The sequence below is a fragment of the Dufourea novaeangliae genome, unplaced genomic scaffold, assembly GCF_001272555.1.
Source record: "Dufourea novaeangliae isolate 0120121106 unplaced genomic scaffold, ASM127255v1 scaffold69, whole genome shotgun sequence".
In the NCBI taxonomy this organism is placed as follows: Eukaryota; Metazoa; Arthropoda; class Insecta; order Hymenoptera; family Halictidae; genus Dufourea; species Dufourea novaeangliae.
In genome coordinates this window covers 915,403-932,366 of record NW_015373949.1, presented here as the reverse complement: position 1 = coordinate 932,366, position 16,964 = coordinate 915,403, and positions in this window count along the sequence as shown.

The following is a 16,964-nucleotide window of genomic DNA, read 5'->3' as shown; positions in this document are numbered from 1 at the left end:
CGTTTCGATTGGCCGGATCCCTCCTAAAGGATCCACCCTAACGCGAGCGCGTCGTTTGCCCCATGGGTGACACGCCGTTTTTGTTAGCACCGTGAGAAGCAGATGCGTTAAACCGTCGTCCATGTCGGTATTTACTTTCCTAACAAGGCGAAAGTAAAGTCCTTCTATTCTGTACGTGGGCCCCTGATGAAGACGTCGTAAAAATCATAGGAAAAAGGGAGTCGATGGAACACGAGTGACACCGAGGGGGGTCCGCATCTAAATATGTATACGCGTTCGTTGCCTCCATAAGCGAGAAGCAACTCGAGGAAGGGAACATCTCGAAGGCGTATTACCTGCCTTCACACGGTGTGCATGAGTGTTAATTAATAGGCGCGAAAAACGACATTTAATAAAGTAGGTACGTGGGCCGGATGATCGGGTCGACCGTTGTCAGTACAAGACATCCGGCTAATTCACGGCGAAGGATTAATTAAGCAGTTGAGACAGCCGGGAGAGTCGGGGAAGAACGATCATTCGAGCCTGACCGGTGTTGGTACATCGGAATCTGTTATCGTTCGATCCTGGCCCGTGATCTCCTTCGCTTCACTAAATCATTCGACACGATAGTTTAACCGGGTTTCAAGCGGTCAACGCACATTGTTCGGGATTCGATCTACTGTCCGAGTGTACATACCCGATGCGCGCGCGCTGGTCGATGAAGGTTATCGGGAATCTCACGGAACTAATTAATCGTGTGTCTAACCACGATCATGCGGACGAGCGTTATTCCACAGACGATCGACGGGAGGTCAGCCGACTGACGTATTGTAAGTTGACTTACTTAACGGGGCTCAATCGGGCTACGATACGATCGCGGCTGGTGTTTTGTCTTAACGGGCCGGGTACCGCAGTTGTGCATCGATTAATCCGTTTAGCCGCACGGGACAGGTTGTTTGACAGATCTGGCAGGAATGTCTCGAGCGGGATAAACGGTTCGATTTGTTGCTTGTCATGGAGTAGCTACAACTGTAATTTGTGTTCGTGAGAATAATTGTAATAACAGTGGAGGCTTTGTCATTCTAGAACGAAAATACAGAATAATATGTATGTAGTTTACAAACAAAATATTAAGTTTTATTATATTGTTATTCACTTTTTTGTACCGATTACTGAAATACTGTATTCTACTATTGTGTAAACAAGCGTATTTCAGTTTGTTGGGTACAAATCAGCAGATTTAAGAAAAAATTGTACACATGATCATATTTATTGATAAAATCGATTTGCTGTGCCCTATGTGACAGTAAGAATTCACTTATCCATGGATCACTATTTGTTTTGACAATAAAATTGTTTTAAACTTGTTTGAGGCAAAATAAAATAAAGTAAATGATACACGATTATAATCTTCGGCATTCTTTCTTGACCTAGAAATATCCAATTTGAATCCAAAATTGTACTTCATTTAAACATTTAAAGTAAATTTTTGGGAGGCAAGAATAAGCAGCACTTTTAAAGAATGCACTAAGAGAATAGTTCTTTTTTCCTGAATATGACTTTATATACTTCTAAAACTGCGTGTTCACTGTACATATAACAAAACAGTGTTATATAAAAAAACTGTTATGTAACCTTGCTACATAACATGTTCTTATAACTTGTTACGAGATTATATCTTTTGGACAAGTCTGTAACAAGCTTGTACAACATTTCGCATCTCATTATTAAGAATAGCGTCACACTTGATGGATAACATATAACTTGCTATATAACACGAAAAATGTTATATATGTAACTTCAAGTTATATAACATTTTTAATATTTTTTACTTTACAATATAACGTGTTATGCTATATAGTGTAGACGCAGCTTAAGAATTGTTTCACTGTTTAACGTAACATAGTTAAAATTTCATTAAGCAATTCATCATTCTATATACAATATTCAACTAATTTCGTGACAGCACAGAAAACTTTCAGTATCTTAAACAGAAAGTGCCTGGATCAGTCACGCTGATGAATCCTTCATCTGGAAAAACGCTCCGCGAAGAAATTAAAAAATGTGTATATACATGAAAAGTCCGTGTAACTTCTTGTCGGGTCATGCATTTACACATAGCCGGACGGACGGTTTCCCCTCTATGAGCGTGCAAACTGCATCCAGCGGGAACTTCGGGAATAAGGCTCGAAAGTAAAATAAAAGTTTGCTTCATTAAGGACTAGTTACCATGAAGACATTCAATTGACGTACCATCTCCCAGTCTCTCTTCAACGCAATTTCTCGTTTTACTACCAGCATCGGTTCCAGATGGTAAACTCTCGGAGCAAGATGATGATAAAGAAGAAGAAAAAAAAAAGAAATTCGTGAGAAACTCTTGGGCTACCGAAGAGTTCCGAGGAGATGGGAAGGGTACGAGCGAGAAATCGTCGAGGTCGAAATTACAGACTCGGTTCCGCCTAAAATCAAGGAATCCGCCGGCGGTTACGGAAACTCGACGAGCTCCTTTATTCGAAACACTCGAGATATCCGTCTAATCGGTCATTAATGAAACCGAGGGATGCCCGTCGTAATTAATTCCTTAATCATAAAACTTTCTCGAGGGTACCCCGACCGCTGGAAACGGAGCTCGAAGTGTACCGTTTCGAGTCTCGCGGCTGCTTCTCTCTCTCTCTATCTCTCTCTCTTTCTCTCAAGTGTCAACGCTCTCCTCTAGGTAAGACGCGTGCGAAGACGTTCAAGGCGCAAAAGGCGAACATTAGTCTGCCCGTGACATGGTTTCGCGAACTTCGCTACCCTAACACGTTCTCGGCTTCAAATTATGTTCTACCCCTTTAATACTGATATTACCGGTTCGGTCAAAGGCGTGTTTCTATTGTCGATCAGAAAGTTAAACGTTACCAAGGGAGGCCCTAATTTCGTATTAGAACACTACAGTGGGGGGGGTGTGTCTTCTGGGGCGCTTCAAAATACGTGTTGTTTGAAGATACACCAAAAGCAATAATGTTTTACGCCAATAATGGAGTTTACATAGTTTGGAAAGGATTTTTAGTTGGGAGTTTTGTCTTTCGGAATCAAGAATATTAGCTTCAGTTGAGAATTTGGAGAGTCAAGTTTGTATTATTATAATTACTTTAAAGACGGCAGTATAATTTACAATTCGACAAGATTTTGTTAGACGTACAGAGACATGTTCACAAGGAAATCTATCACGTAGCATACGAGGTTAAAGTTTTTCTATCCAAAGTAATAAATATATACTTAGAATTTAATACAAATTTGGACACAATGTCAATGTAATTATGACATAAAGTGAGCAGTGATTTTAAAATGCAGGATCAGAAGTTAGGTACATTTCTAATATTGACTTTGAGCCTACAGGTTCTGTAAATGTAAATGTAACCATGGATATACTTGAACATTTTCGCTATCACCACATTGTTTTGAAAAGGTTCGTCACAGACCACTCTAGCACTCCATACTTCTCTTCAATGGAATGTTTTTACCTCCTTGATTAAATATTAAAAAGACATAAAACAGAGCTAATGAAGAACACTTTCTACTCATAGTACTAGTACTAATAATTAACAAACACATTCTACTTTTATCAAATAAACTATGCTGACTTAGAAATGAACCTAGTGACGCCTAGTAACGAATGTGTTAATGAGAATAGCATTAGTAATGAATATAATGACAGTGACTGCAGATTTTATGCATTTATAGAATACCCAAACTTTTACAATTCATTGTATTAAAAGATTTCAGGAAGTATTCTCAAGTATACTTTTTATTTCGAACCTACCCTTAACAGAGTAAATGAAGTGTTCATTGCACTCAGTTTCGAGAAATGAATGAAAATCTAGCGATGAATATCTCTAAAATACAAATGTCTAAAAACTAATTTCATTACTTAACACTAAACCTACCACAACCGGTCGAATGACCGGTTTTGCTGTCCTAGTTCCTATCTCCGTGAAGGGTTCGGTGAGTTTACTGTTAACCACCGCTCAGCCGAGCCGGGACACTTTTGACCCATTTTTTACTCCAATGATATAACTATTACTGTACAATGTTTAATATCTGAAACTTCAATATGGTTCAAAAGTGACCCCAGTCGGCTCGTTTTTGGTTGGCGTATTCGAGGGTTGACAGTAACATTAGCGAAAGTAACAACGCCGTCGTGTCACCGCACATTCCAGTAACAAACACAACTCCATCGAACCGAGCCAGATAGTCAGAGTTCCGTTACGATTAACGCGCGTTTACACAGTCGGGTGCTCGTGACCGGTCAGTAAAGGGAGTTACTAAATTTAAGCCGTCCCGTCGGTCGTTTCTCAAGTGTATCACGCTTGTCTGCTGTTCGTGAGTCCCTGCTCTGACGGACCAGATAATTGTCCGCTGTCGGATTAGGGAATATCGTTCCGAAGCCGGTGTCCTGGTTCCGTTTGCCAATTACAACCCTCTCCAAGTCTTCTTATCCTTCCCGCCCCATTGTCCTCCTCCTCGGCCTCCTTCTTTCACCCGCCGTTTCTCTTTCTTCTCCTGGCGAAGTGCCGCCGTCGTCAGGCTCGCTCGAATTCCCCATTTGCCTGAAACGATTAACGAAAACGGTGGCAGTAACAGCAGTAGAAGCTCCCTTGGCTTCTCGAGCAACCGCGTTCGCCTGGTTCTAAAATTACCGGTCGGAAAAATTTGCCAGAACGGACCACGAATCCTCGAGCGGTCCGCGCGGGTAGCTTTGAGGGTGAACGTCGAGTGCTGCCGTCGGGTGATCTAAATTTACTGCTGGCCCGTGTAAACGACACAGGGGCCCTTACCACCCGTAACATTCACGGGCAGGCTGTCGCTACGAGTACATCCATGAACGAGCTGGAGGTGACGGCAGCTTATCTATGCTCCGATTTCTCTCTGTGTACATCATTCACGCCGGTCATCGTCTCCCATACGTCACCCACTCGTCCCACTGGGAGAGTGTGTGTATGTACACCGGTGTGTTCCTGTTACCTCGATCCGCCGTCCGACACTATCCACCGTCGTCGCCGATTTCACATTTTTCTTCGCTTTTCTGCTCGAAGCTGTCCTTTTGTACCACGCCCACCTGTTCAGGGGCAACGACAACGACCCGAAAGGAGATCGCCAGATAGAAACACGATACGGCGTTCAGGCTGGGAGACCGATGACGCTTATATCGGCGTTTTGACTCGTTCGCGAAAGCACACACGAATATCCTGGCTTGTTCTTATCCCCCTTCTCACCTCTTCACGGGTCGACACCCACCTGTTCGTGAGAGCGTTTGATCGAAAATAAAGGAGAGGACGTTGGAGGAGAGAGTTTAGGCGAGGAGAATGAAGAGAGACAGAACGGGGATGGTACACGGACCCCGTTATCAGGCTTTCAACGAGGAATGGAAAGAAGTGGTTCCGGACGATGTTACCCGTGATGCTGACGCCGAGGGAAGGATCTGCGCGGAGTGATAAGGGGGACCGGGGAATTGTACGGAATTACATACCAGGTTCTCTTTCTCTCTCGAGTATTCGGAACGAAGACTCGGTTTTATGAGCGCGCGAAACAGAATACTGCTTGATCCTTTTGGTATCCGAGCGGACTGGAAACATTTCTGACCCCGAGAAACTTTTGTATGGAGATAATCGACGGAGGAGAATGGGAATAGAGTGAGAAAGAGAGATTCAACGGAGGACCACCCTGATGGTTTGAACGCCGCGAAGAATCAAATTTACTGGAAGGAATGCGAAATTATGTCGAGTAGAATGAACGCCTTCAACGACAGATTACCTAAAAGTAGGGTAGTCTTTAGGGGCGCGAATCCCTCCCTCGTAATACTTCAAAATGTTGTCTATGAGAGATAAATGCGAGTTACCTGGGATTTCTGGTTGATTCAGAGTTATTGTAATATTATTTTATGGAAATTGTTATCGTAAAGGCGAATAGATTCTGAATAATTTTGTTCAATAATACAGGGGTCTTTACTACATGTTCTGCCGTAAGATATTACTGAAATCGAAGAAATATGTCAAACATTAAGTCTTGCAATTTTGAAATTAAAAGTTAATAACAGAAAAAAATCAAATATAATATTTTGCGGACAAATACATATTAGAGTGGCATTAATATATGTATACTGTAATGGTTTTAAATATAGCTACGTTAATATTTTCGATATTAACCCTCCATAGACAATGGAAGTCGTTGACAACATAATAAGGTTTTATTTATTCTGGATATTCCTCGGAATTTTTATTGTCATTAAAAAATATTCGAATCATTTGGCTGAACAAACGACTGTCACTTTTTCAATAGAAATAAAAATGCGGAGAAGAGTTCGAGAAAAAGCAAAATTTCACTTGGGCCGTCAACTTAATGTAGCAGAAATTTTGCATCTATCTGAGGATTTTTCTAATTTTATTATGTCTGCCTGCGGAGGCTTAAATATCTATTAAATGACTGGTTTTAAGGAATCCTTTTCTAAATAATAAAACAATTTTTTTCATTTTATGAGTGACCACATTAATACAAAATATTATCAACCATACATACAGAATACTTCTACTCGGTCCATTGTGTCCTACAACTCTCGAGATTCCTATGCAGTGCAACAGAAGATTTTTACAAAAAAATTCCCAATGTACCTTCCAGTTTCAAGGCATAACTATCCCAACAAACGTCATCGCAAGCGTCTAAAAATTCCCATTAACGAGTCATCCCTAACAAAGATAATCTCCAAATGTTTCTAACAGATGAACCATAACAGAAACAAAAATCTCTAAGGAACTAAATATCGTGGTATGAGGAAAGGTAACGGAATTGCGGAGCAAAATGATTAACTAGCCCCCGGATTAGAAAGTCAGGAAGAAACAGACTGCGGGATTAGAGAAACGACGATGGCGCAGGGGTAGGTGAGGGTTGGTTGAGGCGTAGGTGCAGAAAGCGCAGGGGATTCAGCCTGTTGGTGGTGTACGCTCTCTACTCGTTCATGCGAGAGAACGCGAATGAGATTGCAGCGTCGTGGCTGGTACGCCACCGCCGCCACCAATTGTAGCGGCGGTGAAGCGAGGCAAACCAACCTCCCTCTGCTACCCAGCCTCTTGCCTCGTTCCCTCCTCCTCGCTATGTCGTCGTCGTCGACCGTCATCCACTCTTGCTTATTGTGTTTCCATTGTGTCTCCCTTTTCTCTGGCCGCGGCATTTTTATTGCCAGCACTCGGTCGGGCCTCCGTGCGTAACGCCGGACCAAACACCGGCGCAAATATCCATCGGGGCTCCTCTCTACCTTGTACATCCGCCACGGACTAATCGAGCCCTTTCGTTTCCGGGGTCGATCAAGCGTGCACGCAATCGCGAATCGGGAAAACTGCCCCTCGGTCTGTGGGATTTTTCCCCGGTGTTTCCTGTTCCCTCTGTCTCTACCCTCCCACCCCCCACCCCCCTCTTCGGCTATACACCATCGATAATGAGAACCTGGCCGAGCCGGGCGACGAAAGAACCTGTGATTTTGTTTCGATTGATCACTAGGTAAATATCTTTGGGATTTTTTGGTGGTTCGGAACATGGAGGGATAAAAATAGACGAATCGACCGCACGCGGTTCAGTGAACCGTGATTTAAACGCTGGGTCTTTGGATATTGTTGATAAAATGGTAATACATGCCTCTTCTACTTCGCATGACGGTAATGATAAGAATAGCCGGTTTCCTGCAATACAGTTTTTTTTTGCCTCTTAATGTTGAGATTCATGCGTGAACGGTTTTTATCGAGAATCGCTCGACTCGATTCTCTTGGGTTTCCCTGGAGCAATCAGAATCTCTTGGCTCCGGAACGAGGAGTGGGGAAAGAGCGACAGAGATCGGATTATTCTCGTCTCGTGGGCTGGGAAACTAACGAAGGACTTTTAAGACGTCAGTTTCCCGAGTCTGGTGCCCGGCTGGAAGGAAGAGTCGAGTATCGGTCCGACGATTCTACGGATCGAAACTACTTCCTTTCTTTTACCGGCTTTCCTTCGATAGGGAATGGCCGTGGTAGAGATCGATTCTCTTGAAGAAGATTAGCTTTACTTAAACAACGGGCGCCCCGGCCGTTCGTTTCTCAGATTTTTTACCGGACGGCAAATGTCCATTTTTTCTTCTGAAATTAAAGGACTCGTCGTGGAATGTATTTTAATCCCCTTCCTTTTACGCGATTCTTTCAGGAAAAGGTAAACTGTTTCATTGAAAAGGAAATATCAGGAATTGTAACATATACTTTTTCGTAAAAATTGCAATACCGCGTACAAACTGTATCGAATGATCTTTTTTACTGTGTAAAGTAAACGTACCAATGGTTGGACGTTTAAGGCGAAGATTGCGGTTACGAAGACTTTTTATATATTAAAATAATATAGATTGGCAAAAAAGTACATTCAATCGATAGAGCAGAACTTCTTCCAGACAAGTCGTTATAAGAAAGCGTTATCATTTTTTTACAGTAGAAATGATGTACCTTCAATTTTTCACTTTTTAAGTTTTTCCAGTTTTGATTCCCCACCTTTAAGTAGAAAGTGTGAAGCAATGAATGGAGCTGTAAAGATTGTACTTGTTTTCAAAGTCGACACCTTAACACATTAACCACCTTTTCGTAATCCAGGTCACAATATATTATACAGAATGTAATAATAATCATGTATTCCTTAATCATATGATGCTTCTTACACTTAGTTTCTCTAATACCATTCTAGTTAGAGATCGAACGCATACATAAGAAAGGCAAATGCAAAGAGTTACGAAGTAATTACATCTACTTAAATAGTGTAAATCTAACGAATCAATCTTGTACATCAAGATGATGTTACAATTTCCTACGCCATCGATACGTTCAACGGCAATCCAGCAAAACGATCTAATAAAAAACGTCGATTTTACCACGTTAGCACTTCAGTTTCCTTTATGCTCGGTAGGTGTAAGGTTTCATGGAGCTGGATGGCATTGTTCGCCCGAAATCCCAGTAACGTATTGACACCTCGAGTCATCGCCCTAGCGACGATTGGGCCTGCTTGTTCAGTAATTCGAGAAACCGTTGTTCACTTCCACCCTCGATCCCGCTAGATCTCGTGTTGCGTTCCGTTTCAAATGAACACGCGTCCTGTGCACATCCAACTGTTCCTGAAACGTGCTACCAAATATTGTTTCGCGTATTCATTCCTGTTACAGTATCCGTTCTACTGTAAAACGAGTTTTAACACGAGAAGAATCCACACCCCAATAAAAGAGTTCGAATGGAATGGAACGCGTGGCACTTGGTATCGAAGGGTAGCAGATGATGATCACAATTTTTATAGCCCTTAAAATTATATCTTTATGATACTTTCATATACTCTTCTCCAGACCCTTTCAATATCGCCTTCAGAACAATTCGGTTCCTTAAATGTCCACTTCTATCTAAACATTTAGTTCCTTAGTCACATAAGAGATTTTAAATATCTGAACAAATTTTGTTCCCTTCACACGTCTAACATTCCTCTATGATGACAACACTGTTCTCTCAGTATTAAATAAATTAACACATTCTGTATGTTCAATAATAACCCATTACTCCATATCACAAGATTCAAATTGAAGGATCAAACAGCAGGTGCTAACAATCCACCCAATAAAAGAGAATAACCTTGCGGTAGCAACTGTCTGATCAGTAATCAGTCGAACGTTAACCTCTGTCTAGCAGGGCGAAAGGAAGTTTCCGCGTGAATCATTTCTCCGTCTAGCACCTGGTTCCTAAACAGGCCTTGCTTCGTATCAGGCTTGTAACCCCAATTAACGCCTCGACTTCACGCGAACCGTAACAATCGCAACACTATCGGGGAGAGCTTATTATGAGGCCTTAACCTCATCTTTATTTCGGTTGAAAATCCTAGAATGCGTTCTCGTTAACACGCCGAAAATACGGGATTTCTCGCTGTAGTCGCGAGTTCCACTCCTGGGGAGAAAATAAAGTTCAAAAGCGGAAGGAAAACGCGGTCGCGTCGGTGGTTGTCTCGTCGAACACGCCACCGTGGAACACGAGTTTTTCCTATTTACGCGGGTGACGCGGAGCCAAAAATGCAATCGTCGACGCGGCGCCCACGCGATGCAATTACCGGGGGAATTCCAGGCACGCTGGGGGTTTGATACCGACCCAGCCATCCCCGTGCACCCGTGCCTTTCCACGAAAACAACCCCTCTTTCTGTCCCCTACGGGGTGGAAAGAGAAGCGGCTGAAATTCCAACCGGATACGAGCCACCCAAAAAGCGGCTGTCTCCGCAAAACGTTCGATGTGTACACATCTCGACCACCCTTCTGGTCAGTTATCATCACTCGGTGACGATCAATCGGCTAACCGGATTGTAGGTTATAATAGATGCAGCTCGAATGTCGGTTGAAAACTGTGGATCTTCGGTTTACTATTGCGACGGTTGCACGATGACGTTGAGATTCATTGAAAGCGAAGAAAAAGTGTGATTTTTCTGCACAAGGTCAGATTGCTTCTATCGAGTGATACGCTAGTTTAGATTAAAATATGCGAGATGGGTCAAGGAATCCCAATACGCAAATATGTCGTTACGTTTCTTACCTTGCGTCACCTTCATAGGAGCCCGCGGCTGCCCGCCACTTGCCCGTGCGGGCAACATGCCCCAGCGGGCTCGGTTGCCCATCACTGACTTATGGGTTCTAGCCAGGTCCTTAGCATATTGGTTCATGGCAGCATTTTATTGTGGTATGCTGCAAAGTGCCGTTAGGAATAAAGACTTCTGTAGGCGTAACAGTTTCTGTGATATTCGATCAAACAGGTTTTTCTTTAATATTATAGGAAACTAGAATACTGAATTATGACGATTATGTTGTCTTAACGACTGATCTGTTAAAAAAACTAAATGAAAATGTAGTCTAAACGATTTTTTTAAGGACTCACTGCCATGTTTAAAATTACCCAATGTTAATGAGACATTAGAGAAAAAAATTTCTAAACAATGGATGTATAATAACAAGTTAAGGATATGATTGGTCACGTGGCCAATTCGAAGGCGACTACCAGTTCAGCCCAATGAATTCGATCACATTTTCCCCGTTTTCGGTCCACAGAGCGCGGAAGGTGGTCGTCTTGATGGGTGAAACGAATGCTTATGAATAATTCATAAGAATGTCGGCACGGGAGGGGAGTAGCCTCCAATAAATATATCGACAGCCACCGTTTTCTGTCACGCATTATTGTTATGCCATCGATCAATCATTCGTGAAAATTATTGACACTCTCGGGCCGATCAATTTGAACAATATACACTACTTTACCAAACGATGTTTCTGTTCCCCAAGACTACAGACAATTCATTTTATCCTGATCTTTATACAGGATGTCTCAGCTAACTTGATCACCTGGAATAATGACTTAACGGTACACTTTATGAAAATTGTGAGGCGTGGAACTAAAACGCATCAAGGGGCACATCTTATAAATTACGTGCTTTTTTATGGGTGGATGAATTTCAGAGATATCAAGGTCACCTTGACTTTCCTTAACGGAATTACCTATTTGTTTGCCATAGATAGACAGGGTATCAAATTCTGAATAAAAATGTGTTCACCTCCATACGACCTTCACCTAATAGTTAACGAGATATTTACAAAATAATTTTTAATACGTACTTACTACCTGGTAGCTATCTTGAACCGATAACGTTTAACTTCAATACAGCGATATCAATACCATGATTGTTTTGCAAATATCTCCTTACCTATTCGGTTTAGAATGTATGAAAATCAACACATTTTTATTCAGAATTCGATGGTCTATCGTTTTTTGCAAGAACAAATAGGTTATTCTGTTAAAAAAATCGAGGTGATCTTCAAATCTCTGAAATGCCTGCATCCACAAGAAAAACACGTACCTTATAAGATGTGTCCCTTGATGCCATTTAAGTTCCACGCCTCAAAATTTTCATAAGGTGAACCATTAAGTCATTGTTCTAGGTTTACAATGTAGCTGAGACACCCTGTATAATGTACACATCATGCATGGTGGAGAGGTGATGACCTTTGCATTTTCTCTTAGACTTTAACCACTATTTGAACAACATGTTGGAGAAAATATGGCAGTATCATAGTATACACTTTTCATGTTTCGTATAGTAGAATTTCTATGTTTCTTTTCTTGAAAGAATGCATACAATAATTATAAGTATCAGCGAAACCTGTATTCTCCATTCGACTGTCAGTATTAGTTCAAATATTCTCGTTGCCAAGTAGCAGAACCTATTCTTGACAGATTACAACTCTCCACCTGCGTGTGTCAATCTTTTGCCACAATTATACATATTACATCGAAGACCAGGACAGAAGAATTCGTGGTCCAAGATTCACCGACGAACCACAGGATATTTATTTCATGCTGAAATAAATGTCTAACGTTCCACAGTCGCATTCCAACCACTGCCCCGTCTCGTTATTGTCCCCGGGGGGTCTTTGTTAAAATGTTCTGCGGCGGTGAACGAGAAAATAGCGCGAACAGACGCGAAAAATAATGTAACACGAGCCGCCCCACCCCCCGCGACCGTCGTAATCCAAATGGGAAGTTAAAAGGTGGTTGTTCGCGTTTTCCCGACCACCAGGTTATACAGTCGCGGTCGCGACCACGTTTGAAATCCTCTTACTACGTTAAGAGAAAAAAAGTCAAGACGCCTGGCGAACGAAAAAAGAAGTGTACGAAGAAAAGGGTCTGGTTGGGAAATGGAGAAACGAAACAGGCGGTCGCTCGACGGTCGGTAGAGACGAAAGAAGGGACCTAATAAGAATGCCAATCGCAATAAAGAAGGCTTTGCATTTGATAAGCATCGTAAAAAAGCGCCACGTAAGGTCATTACGTACACGGATCCGCGAACTGCAACAGCCTACGCCTCTCTCCCTGTCCCAGAGTCTCTCGAAAATACCTCGTTTGCCGTAGCTCATCCCCGAACACGGTGATCCCGGGCTATGACCGAGCAGCAGCGGGGCTGCCTTTGAAAGATGACTTCGTGAAGCTGGTATATATCGCTGACTATACTCGTTCAACTATCGGGGGCGTGGTGGTGGTATCGACCCAGTGGAAAAAAGCCTGTCGTAAAACGCCCGCGACAATAAGCTGTCTCTTTTTAAGGGGGGGCTCCTCTTAAAGGATTGAAAACGTGGAAGCATGTTGTTCCGAACGCCGTTTAATCTACTGGTTTATTGTACAGATTTAATCTTTGACAGATTGGGCGAAACGATGATACGATTAGGGATCTACTCTTGCTGCGCGTCGGTAGAGTGCTAGGGGTTAAGAGGGTCTCTTCTGTTAACCCTCTAGATTCTAGATTGACGTGTGGTGTTATAGACTTTTGGACTGTGGGTGTGTATCAACTCTTTTTTATCCTTTGACTGTATAATGTTGGAGTAACTGATACGTTTGTGATACCAAATTAGAGCCTTAAAACTCTTTTCAATGTACTTTTTATGTACATTATCAATTTATCTTCAATGAATCTGGATTGACCTAATAATACTGAAATTATTCGTAAGTTTTGCTACAAAAGTGACAGAACTCGAAGAAAATGTGTTTTTCGAGTTATCACTATAAGAAAGTTGGAAAAACCCGGTTCGAATAATCATCGAAAGTATAATCTTTCAGGTCTATACTTGGCTGGCAGAAAGCAGCTATGTCACTCTTACTATTCGAAGGGACACTGAAAAATCTACAACAGCGTCCTTTTTTGAGAAAGTAATGTCTTTTAATTCTATAACCTTTGCAGCAAGGGTGCGGTTGTACAAATCCTAGACCTGAGTATTATAGAATTAGAATCACTTTCAATCGCCTTAGCAGAGATGCTACAGAGCTCTACTTCTACAATCTCTCACGCCGTCAGCGTGTTATTGATGGAATAACACATCGTCCCACAAATAATATCACTATTTGTCCAAATGTCTCTACGTATATCCTAACGACGAAAATTTATTCAGCCTGGTAGCACACCTTTCCCCAAAGGTGCGCAAAAGCCCCGGGGACCGTTTTCAGTTCGAGTGTATAAAGTCAACGATACCGAATAGAAACGTTCCATTTAGTGGGACAGTAGGGGGCTAGGAAAACAGTCCGCTAAAATGATGAAGGATCGGGCCGGTGAAGATGTCATGTCGGACAACAATCGCGACGCAAAACTAGAAAACGGGTATACACAATGGAGTACGGAGGGACGATTCATTCGTGAAACCATAGTCCAGACAGACAGCTGGACGCCCCGCAGGGATGAAACAGGAAGCCATTGTCGCCCTCGATCCTCGAAACCGTGGCAGCCGTTTGCTTTTTTTCTCTCCGTTCTCGTTTTTCTTCTTTTTTTTTTTTTATACTTTCCACCACGAACGTGTGTGTGCATGCGTGCGTTCGCCGCACGTGGGCGTCCACGTCGCGTGCAAATGTTGCCTTTTGAGCGATGCCGGCGCGCACCGAAAAGTAATTACTCCGCACGCGACCGCGCATAGAATCGGAGCCTGATATATGGCCACGCGGCCAGCTGGAATAACATTGTCCCTGAATATACATATATTCACCGAGTCCGCGAAACTGCCTGCGGGGGGGGGGGGGGGGGGGAGGTTATTACGGGGCGGATGGCGCGTTAACAGCCCGAAACTCGGCCCACTCCGGATTCCCATAATTAACCGTATACGGTGGACGGTTTGAAGTGGCAGAATCTGGGCGTAAGGGTCCTTTGACGGTCCAGATTGCTCAACCGTGAACGGGCTCATTTAATTATAGCTCAGAAGTCTGCTAATGATACATACACGGTTTTGAACTTCATCTGATTTTAGAAGTTCGATGATAGATTGTTTGGCAAGGTATCGATGAATGATCTCTGCTCGGACTTATGGAAAACGCTTTCCTGTTTTCATACGTGTCAGAAACCAGTGGTGATAAATATGAGGGCCGATATTATCAATTAATTTGTGTTTACTCTTTATTTATACAGTGCTCAAAATAATTAGAGGATCGCTAATGTGAACCGTCCTGTTACGTCGACTAAGCGAAAGAAACGAAATAAATGTAGCTTTGGTAAATTATCACCTTATCCGTATGCTACAAATACCGAATTTAATTTTTGTCAACAGTTTCCAAGAATGCACCATATTGACGGCCATGACATCCGCACTATATTATGATGCGTTAATTATTTCGAACAGTGCATAATGTTACGTAATCTGCAATAAATTGCATGATTGTAGTTTAATTGATATAATATAGATTGTTGGTTAAAGACAATGTGTTTTGATAGGTAAAACCATTCAATACACAATCGCGACAGATGTTTGAACGAAATGTAGCAAGTAATTATTTAGCAGGTATCCTTATTACCAATAAAAGGCCCTAAACTATATACAGTGAGTATAAAAAGTATTCGTACACCCTTTAAAACGGAACAACTCTTTTAAAATTGGTCCAACTGACTTGAGCTTTTTGGGAAGTTAGAGACATTAATTTCCTAAATGATGTGAAAAAAAATTTGAAAAAGTTGCAATTGGTCCGAATCGCGAAGAAAATATTAAAGGTCGTGTTTTACAACTTTTTAATCTGAGGCTATAATGAAAATTTAATAAATACATATCGAAGATTTATGTTAGTTATGTACATACTGAAATTTTCATTGAAATCGGGTAATACAGAAACGAGCAACAGACATCAAAAGATGTGAGAATTGTTAGATTTACTACAGTTGTAGATCGAAAGTCGGGAAAAACTGCGATTCAACATTTTTAATCGTTTGTATCTCGTAGCAACGTTAACCGATTTTGATGAAATTTTCAACATTTATATAACTAACATAAATCTTCGATATGTATTTATTAAATTTTCATTATAGCCTCAGATTAAAAAGTTGTAAAACACGACCTTTAATATTTTCTTCGCGATTCGGACCAATTGCAACTTTTTCAAATTTTTTTTTCACATTTAGTAAATTAATGTCTCTTACTTCACAAAATAACTCAAGTCATTTGGACCAGTTTTAAAAGAGTTGTTCTGTTTTAAAGGCTGTACGAATACTTTTTACACCCACTGTAAATAGACACATATCTAATTCTTAATTCCCCCAAAGAATAACTGTACGTTCAAAGTACAGATCATCCAGAGCTATAATCCAAAACTATGACTCATTAAGGAACTTCTCTCGTAAGCAACCAACGGAACCAGTGTTCGAATTCCGATCGACCAATTCGATTAGTTCCCCAGTTTCTTCTTTCCTACGTGACCTCGCCTGGCCAAACGAAACTAACGTCTCTATCCCGAAAACGATTTTCGTTTGAGTACCGAAATTAAGTTCTATTAGACGGCCGACCGTACACCAAACTCTTCCTCGTGTTAGCATAGGTGATTGAGAACTCGCTTAAAACTAAGTAGTCTCTCTCTGGTACAACCGTGGTATTCGATGTTGCTCAACAGCCAGAGAAAAAAGAAAAGAAGACCGTCTACTATGGCCATGGCGTGGCCGCGTTAACGCCGACACGTCCGACGTTTAACGTTAATTAGTGGCCTAATGAACGCGTTGGAAATAAAACCGCAGCCGTTTCGAGAGGCGAAAGCGTTAGAACCGGAAACCGTTGCTCCGAGTGTATTCTCGCCTTTCACGGTCGACAGTCGGAACCGTGATAAGGTCGTAGAAAGACAGAGAGTGAGGGGACAGTTGTGTTTCGCCCGCGGTGGACCGGTGAACGTGTTCAGGACACTCCTTTTTGCTAATAGCATGCACGCGACCATCCGGGGACCACACGTGCGCAATAATGGGTGACATTCGTGGGTGTGTGAGTCTGTGCATGCGTGCGCGGTTGGTGCTGGTAGAGCCAGTCGGTCGACAGAGCGTGTCCATGAGGCTCTTTCTATCTCTCTCTCCCTTTGCTGTCCAACTTTCCATCGTTCCATCTGCTCCTTGTTACCCGCGGTTATTAATTAGCTTTGCCCGATGCATC